At 38.4% G+C, this 15,967-nt stretch overlaps 1 long non-coding RNA gene across 2 annotated transcripts in view; it reads left to right on the top strand.

Annotated features, from left to right (window-relative positions):
- The window catches only part of LOC137846286 (uncharacterized), a 176,769-nt gene extending 161,022 nt beyond the window's left edge, over positions 1-15,747 (top strand). For both annotated transcript variants that reach the window (XR_011090437.1, XR_011090438.1), the window contains 3 exons: positions 7,195-7,295; positions 12,453-12,566; positions 13,710-15,747. This is a non-coding gene — a long non-coding RNA (uncharacterized lncRNA). The remainder of the gene's footprint in view (positions 1-7,194; positions 7,296-12,452; positions 12,567-13,709) is intronic.
- The last annotated feature ends 220 nt before the right edge of the window (positions 15,748-15,967 follow it).

Here is a 15,967-nt window from a genome sequence, read left to right as displayed (position 1 = left end):
TGGTAAAATGAATCAACTTTTGTGGTTTTCACAGCCATCTGTTCTAAGGAATGCTTCAGAACATCTTATTCTAGTGTTTCAGCCTGCTTATCAATTTTAAAATTCTATGTGATATAATGGTATATAGTGAGCAGTCTTGCATTTTTAAAAAATGTGCCTTTTCTGAAATAATGAAATTTATGGGAAGCTTTTGACTGGTGATTATGATACCCCAAACAGTAAATGGCTATATTTATTTCTTTTCTAGAACATTCTGCAGTGCTGCAAAGTGTTCTACAGCAGATCTTAAGCATGTAAGATCAACAGGACTGAAATACATGGCTAAAATATTGTCTGAAGTGCTGACTGCTGCCACAGAAGAATTCTAATAAACGTTATACTTGAGCGTCAAAGTGCTTCTTTGGCACCATTGAATTTTTTTGTCTCTTCAGTTATTTTTTCAAGTAATGCCAGGTTAAATTTTAACTCTTGCTTTTGTAAGTAAGTCATTTAAACAAGATACAAAATCTTTCAATTTTAGTAGCTGTTCTTCTTAGCTGAAAACATAGTATTTATGCCCTCCATGTTCTGTACTCACCTGTTGCTTCTAGTCTTTGGTTGCAGATTTATCATGTAGAATGATATCTAGCTGAAACTCCTTATGTCACAACAGAACAAAATATTTTTTTGCAACACTGGGAAATTCAAAACACATTCATGTAGTTTTACATTGTAGGCAGCTGAAAACACATTATGATGAAGACTGTTGGGCAGTCTTTCCAAGAGGCCTACTTACTGACACTGTCTCTAATTAGTATCTGTCATGGAAAGCTCTCATGTTAAGAGATTTGACATCTTTCAGTGAAGAACCAAATGGAACTGATGTTAAATTCCTTCAGACTCTTGCAAAACAGAGTACTAACTGAAGCTAGGAGAATTTTGTCAAAGGACCCACTAGGCAAGACTTTCTTGGGATGATGTGCATCACATTTGGTTTTATGGTTTCCCTTTCACTGTTCAAGGACATTGCATAGCTGAATAGGTTGAAGGGTAACCAACGCTTTTTCACAGGAGTCCAGCGTAAGCATGGCAGAGTCCTTGTTATGGTCATCAGTGAGCTGGTTATTTATCACTTGATTGGTATCTAAAATTTCTATAGGGTTCTCTCTAATAAAATAAAGGTGGTTGCTCTTTTGATCAGTTCTAGTAGGAAAATATGCAGAGTTCTCACAGGCTGCTGATGTCTCAAAATATGCTCACTGTAACAATTCAGAGGCTGTACAAACTTCATGGTTGTCAAGTGTTCTGCTTGCCCTTGCCATATAAACTTCATGGTTGTCACAGGAGATAGAGAGCTGTACCTCCTGCTCCAAAAGCATAGGCTCTCACTGTCAGGATTGGTATCGTGTTGCCAGCATGGGGAGACTATGCAAATTGGATAATGTAATGCTGCTCATATGGGAGCTGACTGGGCTAATTCTCTTGTTAATCCTGTGAGCAAATGAACAAACTACTCATAGGCTCCAAGGCTTGTTGAGGCCAAGCCGTGTACTCCCACCTCGAGAAGAGCTGCACCCACTTTCCAGGTAATCTGTCTCCTGAGTGCTCAGTAAATGCCTCACCTGCCACCTGATTTCCCATTGCCATTGATGTGCTGAGTATGCAATAACCTGTAAGGAGTCCACTGATGAAAATCCAATCAAATCAACTGGGATTTTTTCCACCAGTTTGGCGAAATTTGGTTCACACTGTTAACAAGAAAGCCACACTGAACACATCCTTTCCCATGGGAATCATTTCACCTGTCTGGCTGAAAAACAGGCTTTTTTAGAATGACAGCACATGGGAAATCCCACTTTTTTTTTTTCTTCCCCTCCCCGCAGTTTGTGTTCAATAGTCATTTCAGGCCCACAGACCAGGAAAGGGACCAGACTAAGTCTTTCTTTGGTAGAAGTAATATGTTGGCTCCAGAGAACTGAGTTAAGGAAGAGGCAACATCAGTGTCATCGCTGATAGTTGCCTACTGAACAAAATCTTTGCCTTTTTGTCTTTATGAAACTTTGAATGCCATCATGTGAATGTACTTTTGCTTTTACATAAACTTTGACTTACTGTGACAGTTTTCTATATTTTCCTGATCTTAGACCCCACAAATGAGATAGCAGCTTGAGTATCCAAATGTAGTGGTTCACAAGAGGCCTCTGATAATCTTGGAGGACTTCTTCCATCCACTGGCTCCTCTTTGTCCCGATATGAAATATTTTGTCTTACAAAACAGAGCCATATCTCTTAGGTAAGTTTACCTGCTCATTCCTTCTCATGCCTACCATAATGCTTTTGCAGAGAGCATAGCTTTTTATGAGTGTGCTCTTCACCAAGGTTTAAAATCAAAAAAGAAAATTTAAAATGAAATTTCTAAGCTCACATTTAGACTGAGTCTACTCAGTCAAGTTTCTACTGTGTTTTAAAGCATGCTATCACGCTACAAAATTAATGGTAGACAATAAAATCTCCATGAAAAGGCATGAAAAGTGCTATTCCAAAATCATTATATTTAGTAGAGGGCAAACTACATCTCTGTGTGACTAGATTCAAGCAGAAGGATGGACCCATGATTTTCCATCTGCGTTATTATGTCCATCAACATAAAATTCTCTTATGAATTATCTCAGTTCAGTACTGAATTGATTCTAATGAGATAATGTTAAACTGTTAAGGTGTTCTCTAGCCTTGTATCCAAATATGTCAGTCAAAAGTTAGTCCCTTTTTCTAGGAAAGGTTAGTCTCAGATGTCATACTTATTCTGCATTGTTTTCTTTGCCATCTTTAAAATGTTTAATCAGATTGAATGTGTAAATGAAAAGCACTACAATCTTGTGTTCCATAGCTATAAAAACGTTGTCTATGCACTGACATATATTGCCCATGTGGTAAAGAAAATACTGAGAATTAATTGCCTCTGGTCTCTTCTCTGTATCATAATGATGATGTTCAGTCATTAAGATTTTTCATTTATGGCTGTTTTTCTAATGTAAGAATGAACTAAAAGAAATGATGAACAGAAGCTAAACAAAGTTCTCCTCATTAATTTGAATTCTACTGAAATATTTTCTGAAATAATAAGGTGATTTCTTAAATGGTTCTGAACAACCTTAGACTTTTTATTTGGGCTGATTGAAAATTTCCTGTTCGTGTATTTTCCTTTAAATGATTTTTGATTTCAGGAAACCAATATGTTTCCCAGAATCATACTGGTTTTATTACTATTTTAAAAAATCCCAAGCAATTTTTTTTGTAAATTCAAAATATTTTGTTCCAGGTTTTACTGTTCATCTTTTATTTTATAATTTGTGTTATGATACAAGACAGAAAACAAATTGGAAGGATGAAATATCACTGTGGAACATTTGATAATGTCAAAACAAAATCCATCGTTGTATGGATTTCTCTGCAATACATATATATATATTTAATACTGATTATTTGGGAAATATCAACATAACTTATTGTAAGTCACGAGAATACTAGAGGCTGCCTGTCACTTGTCCTGTATATTTTCCTTTTCAGGTTTCTCAGACATGAACATAGTACAGAAAATCAATAAACAAGCAGTAGCTGCTTTCTCTTTGTCTTGCTGAGATTAGTTAATGTATATGTTGCTGGGTCAGGATTTCTTGCTCTTCTTGCGTGACTGAGAAATGAAGTCAGTCACTTGGCTGGGGTTTGATTTTCCTGCTGGTAGTCTTGAGGGTGACCACTGTTGTCAGCAGGGTGACTGATAGGTAAATTAAAAGAATTAAGTTATTACTCTTTAATTGAGATTTATATTGAAAATATCATTCACTTCAATGAATGCTGGTCCAGATTACCTGATCCTGGAGCATAACTTTAGCTGGAATACATTTGCTGATGTTAGACCCAAGAGAAAAGGATCAAAAAAGTAATCTCAATACTACGTTGCAAAAGGAATATTTCAATTATTTTCCTAAAAGAATAAAAACAAAGTCATTTGAAAGTTTCTTTTTATTTCTCCTTATATTAAAAACCTACCAGAGAAATATACAATGAAACATAAACAATTCTTGGACTCTCTTTCTTCCCTGTTTCCTGCTTTGAATCAGCATTTAGCAACACTGGGAGTCAAGCACAACCCATGTAGTTACTTTGCATAGTCTACATGACTACACATGCAGAAAAGCCCTGGAGAATCTGGATACTGTACACACTCTTTAACCCCTGGCTTGCTGAAAATAAAATTTTGTGGATGTTTCCCTGCTCTTTCTCTTCTCAGAAGTTCTTTGAAAACTTCTTTCTCTGTTAGTAAGCCAGTATATCAGTGATATATCTTCACAATTCATTCACAGCAAAATGTGTAAATCATTGCAAATGCCTTTTTATCCTTTAGGAAACTTTCAGTCTAACTAGTGACATTTTTTTTCCCTGGTTGAACTGAGCTTTGAGCTTTGGTTATGTACACAACAGTGAATGAATGCCTGATACCAGACATTCTTTGCTGGAGCACTAGAACTGGGGAAAGATGTATCACAAAAAGCATAATTATAATGATTTGGAAACAAAGCAAAGTTTCATATGTTTCATGATTTAGAGGTAAAATATTGTTGGACCTTACCACTACCAACATCAACAGTAGGAAGGCATTTACATAAATGGCAATTTAGTTCAGAGTGAATCTAATCTTCACTTGGACAATAATTAATGTATTGCCTGCAAATATGCTAAGTCCAACTACCTGCCAAGACAGTTCTGTTGAGGATTTTCCTTTAGCTAAAGGAAAGAATGAGAAGTGGAAAGAAGCAGAGAGCTAAAGAAGATCAAACAGTGACAGTGGTCTGGGGCTGAAATTGGTTCCAGTATGTCGTGAGCAGGTTATGTTGATTACATGGAAGGCACAGCTAAATAGAGACTGAAAGGATGCAGCAACCAAACTACAGACTGCCTCCCTTATGGTATTGCATTCAGTGCTAGGCATCAGGTTATTACATTCACTTCAGATGTAGATAGAATAGCACACTTTTCTTTAGATTTTGCCAGAGCCCCATTCTTTCCTTAGGAAACTTTCTTTAAAATGCTTCATACTGGCTTGACGTGTATTTTGAATTTTGCTGTCCTTGGTTTCCTGTTACCAACAGTATGTGAGAAACCATAGTAATCATGCCACAGTCACACCTGCAAAGAGGAAAATTGCGTTAGTTAAGATAAACTGAGACATGGACAGAAACACTGCATGTGTAACAATTAAAGCTTGTATGTCATCTACATTTGCTAATTAATAGTTTCAATATCAGAACTTACAGAAGAATGTACAACTTGAAAAATCATTGCCTAGATGGTGAACTGTCTTCCTCTCTCCTGTCATTCCTTTGTCTTGGTGATATGATGAAGAGTTCTGGAAGAAATGCAGATGAGACTAAATAGCATACAGCTTTTCAGCATTCATTCTGAATGTCACGCACTTTTCTGGATGTAATAGATGAGAATATAGATCCTGTACAAGCTTTAAAAATATTTCTTCAATGGTTTTCATCTTGACAGCTTTAAGGTATCTTTCCTCTATTGAGATGAAGATTTCAGAAGATAAGTTGTTTGACTTATGGCCCAGTTTCAAAATATAAAGATTACTTTAAGTTTTTCTGGTGCAAAAAAAGGAATGACATTGACAATCAGTTTTTCAATTTAGTTTTAATTTTACTGATGGATGAATGTTGCAAACAGACTTAGCTGATTTTTGTGTGTAATAACACGCAATAACAGATCTATATTTTCCATAGTTGGTAAAGCCCTGAATATTTTAAAACAGATGGTTTGAACAGAGATCCTTACTGAACTGGCTATATAAGAGCAAGAGCAGTTTTTCTCTTGAACGACAGGGAAGAATGTTTCAAAATGTACTTACAGCATATTGAAGCCTGTTTAACTACCAGAGGCAGCTCTCTAGTAATATGTATAGACTTGATCCTGCACTATTGTTCAAAACAAATACAATAAGCATCATTCCAAGGCCAAGTTTTCCAGTTTTTTTGTCCAAAGGCTATGCAGAAAGGCTCTCCAAAATGAGGTAAAGAGCATAAACCCTTCAGCTCAGAAATGGTATATTGGGCAGGTTGATCTTTTAGAATACCTATGACCTGGTCACCTACGAAAGAAGAAGCGAAAACAGATGGGCTGCTTCAGCCTGCAGAGCATTCCTGTTCCTGGCAGAGTTTTGCTCCTGGAAAGCACGATGCCAGCAGAGCATCATTGCTTGACTTTTTGACTATGGCACGGCTTTGGCTGCCTCAGAAGTCAAAGATTTTAAAGTCTGAAAAGTTTGGAAACTTATGTTTTCCCCACATACTCTATTGTATGTACAAAGGAGAAGTAAGATATATATTTGTTTTGCTTAATTTGCTGGCACAGGAAAATGGGAAGTATGTGTGTGTAACTTGGCCCTTGACATATATTGATGCAATGGCTGCATGAACACATTTCTAATGTCAAACAATTAAGAACTCAGCTTTTATGAAGTATTCTTCTGATTTTTGGTCAACATGAATGACCAGCTTCCTGCTCAAGCTATATTTTGTGCTGTATTTAACTCACATGTAGGCACCCAGTTATAAATTTGCTACAAGATTTATCTGTATTTCTCACATAAGCTAATGTAAGTCACAAGAAATTATTTTCCAAGTTATCTTACATCAGATCAAATTAGTGCAGAAGGTCCTAAAGGAGTAAACAAGGAATCTGGGGACGTTCTGGGCTCTCTGTCACTTCCAACTACACTGTTACTGAATGAGCCAGTTCACTCAGGGAGTAGGACTTGCCAAAGTGGGTAAGGATTTTGAAAGCTGAAGACCATACTTCTTTGCAATTATTTTTCTGTGTAATTTTATTTGAACTTGTTAGCTTCGAGATTACTCTTCTTCCAGAAAAGCAACTGGTATCATTATTACATAGTTTCATGGCTTGTAAGTCATAGGATGTTTTCCAAACCTGTTTTACTTTGCTTGTAATGACACAATGACAATGTTTTGTTTTAGACGTACTAAAAATTATAATGGGTAAAGAAAATTGAGCCAATCTACTAATGGAGGATGAGAAGTTATTTTCTTCCTAGTTTCTTATTACTCTACTGCTTTAATTCCTGGCAGCATTGCATTAATGTTAAGCACTGGTCCCCAGCACCGAGTGGCAATTTATCATCTTTCTTGGCAGGCTTCCTGCTTCATCCTGCACCTGCCTCCTTGAAAGAAAACAAGACATCAGATACTTATTCAAATAATGCAATAGCTGATCAGCAGAGTATCTACACAATGGTAAGTTATCCATGATAAAAGGACAACTTTTTCATGCATTATATGTGACATATGTGTCCTTTCTCTTAAGATTTATGACATTCATGACGGTTAGTATTGTTACTATAATCAAATCTTTTACAGCCAAGCTGCAAAGGTTCAACTTATTGTCAATAGATTTCTATATAAGAGTCAATCAAGCAATTTCATAAATGCTTTGAAACACCTGCACTCTTCTTGGAAGTGCAAAAAATAGCAATATCATAGTCTCATCTTTCAAGTCATAAGGCTACTATGTCTCAGTGATTCCCTACAGGAAAAAAAAACAGCAAAGTGGAAGAGTCAAAACTGTATATACCTCTGTTACATACATGTGTGAGTGTGTATATTTATATGTATTCACACACACCTATTTTACATGTATATGTGAAGAATATGTTGTAGCCTTAACCCAGTAATACAGAAGAAATCAAAGAATGGCTGTACCTATGACTCAGGGTGTTAAGAGAATGGTTGGAATTGTTCATAAAAAGGATATATAAAATCTTATTCACAAACATGAAAGGAAAGGTCACATGTTTTACTAGGAATTTGCATTTTACAAGCCTCACTGGAAGCAAAGTACATGACTGCTGGGAAGCAGGATGTCATGTGCCTGCTGGAATGGGAGGTGGGTCCCTCAGTTAAGGCATTAGGCTGTGATCTGGAAACCATTTTTTTGCAGAGCCATAGGTCCCCTGGGACTAGCTTTAAGTTTCTTCAAGCCCCATTCTCCATCTGTAATATGGCCAATCTTAACCCTTCCTTATGCATTATCAGTATGTGCAGTTACCAAAGACACATACAAGCATTGGTCAGCTTCTTATAGTTGTTCCAAACTATTTGAAATATTAGAACAGGCCAGCTGCATATGATGACATGGTGATCAATAAAGCCATGGTCCTCTGAGGAATACTGTATGATCCATGATTATTATAAGAATCCATATCAACAACCCACCATGTTAGGAACTGTATAAAAAGTAGAAGAAAGGGTAATTCTTGCTTGAGAGCTGTCAACTGAAAGAGACATTCATCAGGAATGGAGGAATTAAGTGAAAAGTGACAGAAAAATATGTAGACAAGTGGTGCATATAGAAGTTCCTGAGCTTTCAAAACATCTTACTAGAAATGCTAAGAATAAAATGAGATAAAAATCTGACCTCAGGGAATTATCTCTTTGCCATAAATTTGCCCAAAGGGGAGAGACAAATGGACAAAGAGGTCATAGCTGTATGCAGGAGCTTAGAAATGACCTTGCATGTGGAAGAGATACCATGTAGAGCTGCTCAAATCATTACAAGACAAAATACTTCTTTTAGGTGCCCATCTCAAAGCAGGAGCTTGAACTTGAAATCCCCATCCCAGGCAAATGCCCAAAGCTTGGGGAATGGCCCCTCTCCCTCTTTCTCATCAGAGCTCTAGTTGTGCATTAAATTTTTGAACATGGCAACAAAGAGGGACTACCATTTTGACAACAACATATTTTAAGACAAGATATTTATTTACAGCTTGTGAAAAACTATTTACATGTTGTGAAAGATTTTAGCTCAGAACTTTACGTGTGCCTACTGAAATATCATCTACAAGAGCTGTTTGATCCAGAGGCTAATTCTGGTGTCTGTATCTTGAAATAATTTTATACTGATATTCTGATTAGGAATTTGCATTTATTCATAACCCCATCTTCAGCTGAGGTCCTGTTTTGTTTTCTGCTCATGCAAGGGGAAGATTTGCTCCGCAAAACTAATTCTACAGCTATGACACAAAAGGTTTCTAATTTGTCCTGGGCTGCTGAGCATTATTTGATACCTCCTGGAAATGTGAAGGTCTGGTTCTGCATTTATCCCCAGGGTTAGGAGAGGGTGATGGTATATTTGGTAGGCTTCTTGGAAGACTTTCCCATGTTGTAGTATTTTCAGTGGTGTTAACAGCTGTGCTGAAAAGCTGGTGGAAGGTTGTCTTGCTGAGCTTTGTTGGTCTCTTGAATATGAGCCTTTTTATTGCTACTATATTTGGAATAGTCAACTGGTTTTCATTATCCAAGGCTGGAAAGGTGAATTTTGCTATATTCACGTGACCTTGATTTTTGACAGCAGCCACCCTTTCTGTCAGGAGTGCAGAAAAGAGAGACTAAAGCATACTAGTCACAGTGGCACTGCTCTTACCTTATGAAGTCACCCTTTAAAAAGAACCAGGGCCACACATCCGTGAACTCCTGGAAGCTGACAGACAGTACTGATACAATGCGTAAACAGCGCTACCAGAGTCTGTTGGTGTCCTGGGTGCTGATAATTTATTTTTCTCCTTTTCTCCTGCTCTTGCACTGGTAGAACTCAGTCACGATGGACAAGTGGGGTAGCAAAGGCTTTCTCCAGTATATGACCCCCACAGAATGCAGTCCTCTGGTCCCCACAGCATGACCTAGGTCTGTGCTGCTGCTGCTCAGCTGCAACGTGCAGTGGGCATCACCAAGCATCTGGGGGTGACCTGGGGAATTGGTCCTAGCTGTTGGACCTCATAATTTAGAAGAGCAAAATGACTGGGAATTATCATGATTTTATTTTTATTTATATATATATTTTTTGTTGTGCTGTATAAGTGGATCTTTTCTTTAATTTCTCAGGTTTCCTTACATGTTTGGATATCCCAATTTTCCTAATGAGCCCTCGTGTGCAACTGCTCAGTAAATACCAGCCTTAATGCTTGTGACTTAGAAGCTTCGTTCAGTAGCAACAAAAGCAGAACAAATGCATATGGCTTTGTGTATCTGGTTGCTTGGGCAAGTTGCCTTACTTAGCAAATGCAAAGATATTAAATTTCTATTCAGATGATTAAAAAAGAGCTTCTTCATGTTTTACCGCATGACCTGCTCTGTTTACGCTGCATTAGGTGTTTACTATAGGGATAGAAAAATGGCACCTTCTCCACCTCCCTCTCTTGTCCTTTGTAACAGATGTTTCTTCAGGAGTTGCCCATCACCTGTGTCTCCAACAGCATCTAACACACTTGCATTAAAAAAAATAAAAATTAAATGTATGCTTGTCTTTATTTTTTAAGATGTGATTCCGAAAGGTAACAGCTAGTGTCAGGTTTCTCAAACTGCTCTTTCTAGTTCTTGTTTTCAATTGAAACAGTGTGCCGTGTCAGCAAAACCCACAACGCACTGCCACACTCTCTTTTGTTGTGTGGTAGTTTGACACATAAAGCTTGCAGCTGCTCTTAAAGGACCCTGCAAATTAGCTGTATTAAAGATACAAAACATGAAGGGGTTCTTTTTCATGACGGTGGGAAGCTTTCTTAACTGCATGTAATTCAGGGCTAAACCTCTACTACCATAATTAAAAAGATGAGTGAAATAAGAGCATGTTTTACATACAACAGGATGGCTAACACTGAGAAGATGGGATGAGATGGGATCAGAATTGGCCATGGAAGAGTTATAGGCTCAGTTCCTCCAGCAATTATCTTGACACATGAGCCATAGCTGTGTGCACTTTTTGAGCCTAGGAGACAGTGTCCTCTGTCTGCTGTCACTGCAGATGTTTGTGTTGTGTTGTGTCAGCTCATGCACACGAGTGTCATCAGTGTGAGAGCCTTTGGGAAGAGCTTGTTGGTGCTAAAAGCAGTCTTACAACCCTTGGGTCACTCCAGCTTTATGGTGAAGTTACACAGGAGCTGTGGCCCTGCGAGGTATATAAGCAGATACAATCTGTGCAGTGTACTGGGTATGAGAGGCTGAAACAGAGCCCAGCAAGCAGCACTTGGAAAATAAATTATTTCTCTGCCAAATTTTGACTAAAACTGGGAAATGTTGTTTCTCTGTATACTTCTATTATACTCGCTGCTGATCACTGGTGAGGCCTTGGCATATTATCCAGAAAGGAATGGTGAGGAGTGGTCCCTGTTATCAAGCTTTCACAGTCTACATGGCAATGACAAACAGCAGGGAACTACAGTTTTGTGATCACCATGAGGGTACACAATATATTCAAAGTAATACACCAGATCTATATCAGAACCTGAAGAATGAGATTCAAAGCTGATTATGTACCTGAGCTGCATGCCTGATCTTCTGAACTTGAGAATTTTTGTTACAGGAGTGAATTTGGAGTTTGGGTTTTGCTGGGTCATCTGGCTGACAAACATAAGAAGTCTACATCAAAAGACAGGCACTGTGGATCTGCCATGTGGGAGAAGCCATGCCAGTTTGCAGATTTACCTCCAGAAGAGTGTACTGGGTCTGGCTGGGATGTTAACTTTCCCTGCAGCAGCCCATACAGTGCTGCATAAAACCACCACAAAGAGAAACTTCAGGTTTCTGTGAAGTTTTCCGTCAGCAGGGATGCCCATGTGTGTTAGCAGGGCCTTTCCAAGCGACCCACCAGCCATCCAGCAGCCTGACCCAGGGAAGATTGGCCTTGCAGAGGGGAGGTGCCTCATAGGAGTGAAGGAGGGAGGTTGGTCACACCTCACCCGAAACTGGATTCGGTTTGGCATGAAAGGAAATGGATTTTGACATCCTTTGGGAGGGGGGTGATGAAGGAGAGCACTGGCTGGAGGCAATCTGGCAATGTGGAAGCAGTTCAAGTTCAGAGTTTTTTTGTCGTATGGTTTGCTCATCCTCTCCTCTCAGGTGACATTTGCTTTTGTCTTTTTGTGGTGGGGGTTATTGTTTTTATCTGAGGAGAAAAAAAGACCCCAGAAGATGAGCCAGGCAGGATCTTTCTATTGGAATGCATATTTATTTATTTATTTTAATCAGAAAATGCATCTTTCTACACTAAGTTTTCTATGAGGAAAACTGACCTTGATTTAAGTCAGTTCTGTCCAAACTGTACTTCAAAGAGCATCATACTCCATAGACGAGATTACAATAGTCCTGGGGAAGTGAGGCAAGAACCAGAGGAGGGGAAGCAACCTGGAGGTAAGTTTCCACAGGAGAAAGGGCAAACCCAGAGTGTGGATGATTTTTTCCACCTCAAGAATTTCCTATTGTAACCAGTCTTTGTGCTTAGATATGAACATGACTAAAACATACGATGAGAAGAACTTTCTATATTTCTAAAAGGAAAAGAGACACAGGCTCCTCAAAACTTACCAAGGACTTGACTATTGCTGATCTGTTTTTTTCCTGCAGGTGTTGAGATTTCATCACACTGGAGGGCAGTGAGGCTCAGCTTCAAGCAGATAAGGTGTTTTGTGTTGGTGGAAAGACAGGTGAGCATGCAAATAGGTGGAAAGTGGGCTTAAGGTAAGTTTCCTTCTTTGAGTAATTCCGTATCAACATGAAAGTTTTGATACATATTATGGATTTTGAGTGGAAATGGAAGAATGTGGAAAATGCATTAATACATTGTGCATTGCTTTTAGAAATTCCCTCCAGCCCCAGCATTAAAGCCTAAGGAGGATTGAAGGCCTCATGCTGTATTTCTTCAGAATGTTTAAAAATGTTAAAGACCCATAGTAGATCTAAATAAATAAATAAACAAAGTATGAGAATTATTTTTTCCTACCCTGCTTCTGTTTTCCTGGAGAAGGTATTTTGTCATTTCAGTTACTTTATGAGTGGGACCTATAATGTAGATAAATATTTACTGCTCCGCTCTTTTATTGGAAGCCAGAGAACTTGAGGGGTTTAGTTCCTCAGGCTCCCAGCAACCTCTCACTTTAAAGGGTGTGAAACATTTTGTCTGTCATCAGGAGTGCATAAAGGAGCTTGTTAACTCGTAGTAAGAGATTTTTGTCAACCTGACATGTTTAATTTGGCTCCATCATGTAAATTATGCTAAACATACAGTGTTCAACTGGATAATGCCTACCTGATGTCTGTTTCATGAGTAGAACTCCAAGTACTGAGCAAAGCCAAAGTGGTCGTATAAAGGAAGTTACATTTGCAAGGGAATGATGAAAAATGACAGTTCCCTCTTGAGATCTCAGCAAAGCTTCTCTGCTGGTAACACAAACAGCAAGAACCAAGAGAAAACAGGAGAAATATACATATCTGAGCGGAACTGACCAAGGGACTGACATTGTATATATTCTGCATAAGGAAAATAGTGGTATCTAGAGATATGGTATCTTCCGCACAGAGGTCTAACTGTAGACTGAATAAAATCTGTGAGAAGTTTCAGGGACCGGCAGCCAGGCCCTGCTGGCCTAGAAGGCACTGGAGATCTGGAACTGGAAGAAACTGGGTTAAACTGTAAATAGGGCCAGATCCTCTAACTCATCAGAGCTCCAATGAATGTGTCAAGTGACCTATTACTGTTAAGGAAGCTGAGACGAGCTTGTGACTTAGTCTGACCATGATGCATATATCAGGTGAAAGTCAGTGATGTGAGAACCACATGTTTGATTTGGACCCCGAAAATAACTACTACTTTGTTTTCCACAGAGATCAGAGAGGATCCTGACTTCCTGTCCCCAAAAGATCTGCAAATCAGTTTTTAAAGCTCAACCAATCCCTGAAAACATCATTTCAGTTGTATGGTAGGATACAAAAAATGCAAATGCTAGCTGCTTTTTTGTCTAGGTGAAATTAGTGATGTTTCTCTGTTTCTCAACGATACAACTGCAGAAGGGATGAGCAATATGCAAGCTTAGCCTCATCTGAAAGTGACACAAATAACGAGTTTTTCCTTTGTCTGCAGTGGCTTTTTATCTGTACATTTGTACTATATGGCAAATTATATAGAAATTAAATGATTCATACAAATGAATACATAATTAAAAGTTTAGATGGTCTTTGATACGTTAATAGTTTAAGTGACAATGTAAATTGTGAGCCAGATATTCAACTGCAATGTCAACACTTCAACCATTTGCAAATCTGAAAATATTTGATGAAAGTACTTGTGACTAGCTTTGAATAATTTATAGGTTCATTACCTTCACAGTCTGTACACAATGGTTCACTTAGAAATAAAGGTGAATTTCATCAAAAATGTTTCTAGCTGCAGATTATTCTTTCAATAACTTTTAACGAGGCCAGCCACTGTTTAGTACTTTTATTTAATAAACAAAAAAATGTAGGAGCCCTCCGGTGGTCAAAATAAACCTCTCCAGCTAACTCATATTCCCCTTAATGCTAAGCAATTTAGCTGACAAATGCTTTATTCCAGTTAGTATATCAGTTTTAAGGTATTTTAAAGGTTTTTTTTATTAACACTTCTGTCATCCTGCAACTATGGCTGAGACAACTGTTTTTGTTTTAGGACTACAGCTAAGACAACTGAAAATTTCCACATTAAAATCAAGAAAAGCTATCAACACTAAAAACAAATAAATTAAGCAAAGGGCATAGGTAGGAAAGAGAAGCTCCTGAGTTCCCAGTGTTGTGTGCACATTTTACCTGAGCACAAATTTAGTCTGAAACAAGCAGTGCAAGCTCCTGGTGGCTCTCCATAGGCATGTACCTCCCCATGTAGTGAGGTCTTCCTCTGTTCTTGGAGACCTCATGTGTTTCATGATGCAGAAAACTACAAATAACAGTACTTTGGCATATATTTGATGCCACAGCAAAGGACTGTTTGTGGGGCAATGTGACGGTGAACTGTATCTCTGATTGAGCTTGTTCTCTGGGAATAAGGACAGTTTTTTGGTAAGTACTTAAGAATACATTTTCACACTTCCTTCTCTATTACTGAGGTGTTTTATAAGCTGTAAAGAGAGAAGAAAAAGAACTCTTGGCTGTAAAAAGAGACTTAGTAAAAATTAGTTTTATACTCACACTAACAAAATGTGGTTACAGCCAGCTTGGTTTCTGAATTCAGAGCTCCCCTACTGAAGGTTTATGGCAAAACCAAAGTAGGGTTAGTAATTGTATTCTCACTGAATTACTTGGTGTAAACCATCATTTTTCTTAACATTTGTGGGAAGATGAGAAAAGGAAAGATCATAGCTCATTGTCATTGCTCTTCTGCTCATGCATGACTGTGAGTAAATGTTGATCCCCCAAGTCATGCAGTCTCTTCTGGTTCTCATTGGCACTGCATGGGCATATGCACCCTCAGTTTTGAAGTTCTTCTTGATTCCTGCCTTTGAACATGGCTTTTCTGTTTGATGAATGACCAGCCTCTGGTTTGGGTGTTCCAGGAGTCTCAAAAGACCTAAAGTGGGCTTGCACCCTGGCCTTCCTCTCACTGCCAACAAAACATTTCAGAACGAAGAGACTGTGGGTTTATAGATCATTCTCAGTGTAGCTGCTCACAAACTAGTTCATGGCCAGAGCACTCAGCACCTTGTGTAATTGAATCTTAAGTCTGTGTGTCCTTATATGCAGAGCAGGGTGTCTGCACTAAGAAGGATGCATTGCTAATGTGCACTATGTGTCTGACTTTACCATACTGAAATTACTATCAAAGATCTTGTTCTTTACAGTAGGGTGGGTCTGGATCTAACATAGCCTTGAGCCTCTCTTCATTACCAGGAGATATTTGCAAGATGCAGTATACTTCAGAAGGTAAATTACTTTTCATTGCTTCTTTGTTTGCTGGAATAAAATCACCAAGTACCCTCAGGAAAGCTTTATCTACCCCTGAAACGAGGTAGATAAGAATTGCAAAAAGCAATTGGGAATAAAATTATCTGAATCTTCTTTGGCTGAAGACTGCTGCTTGCTCTATTGGTTACCAGATAAGTAGGAAGCAGACA

The sequence above is a fragment of the Anas acuta genome, chromosome 1 (genome assembly GCF_963932015.1).
Source record: "Anas acuta chromosome 1, bAnaAcu1.1, whole genome shotgun sequence".
In the NCBI taxonomy this organism is placed as follows: domain Eukaryota; kingdom Metazoa; phylum Chordata; class Aves; order Anseriformes; family Anatidae; genus Anas; species Anas acuta.
This window is presented reverse-complemented; position numbering and strand designations above follow the sequence as displayed.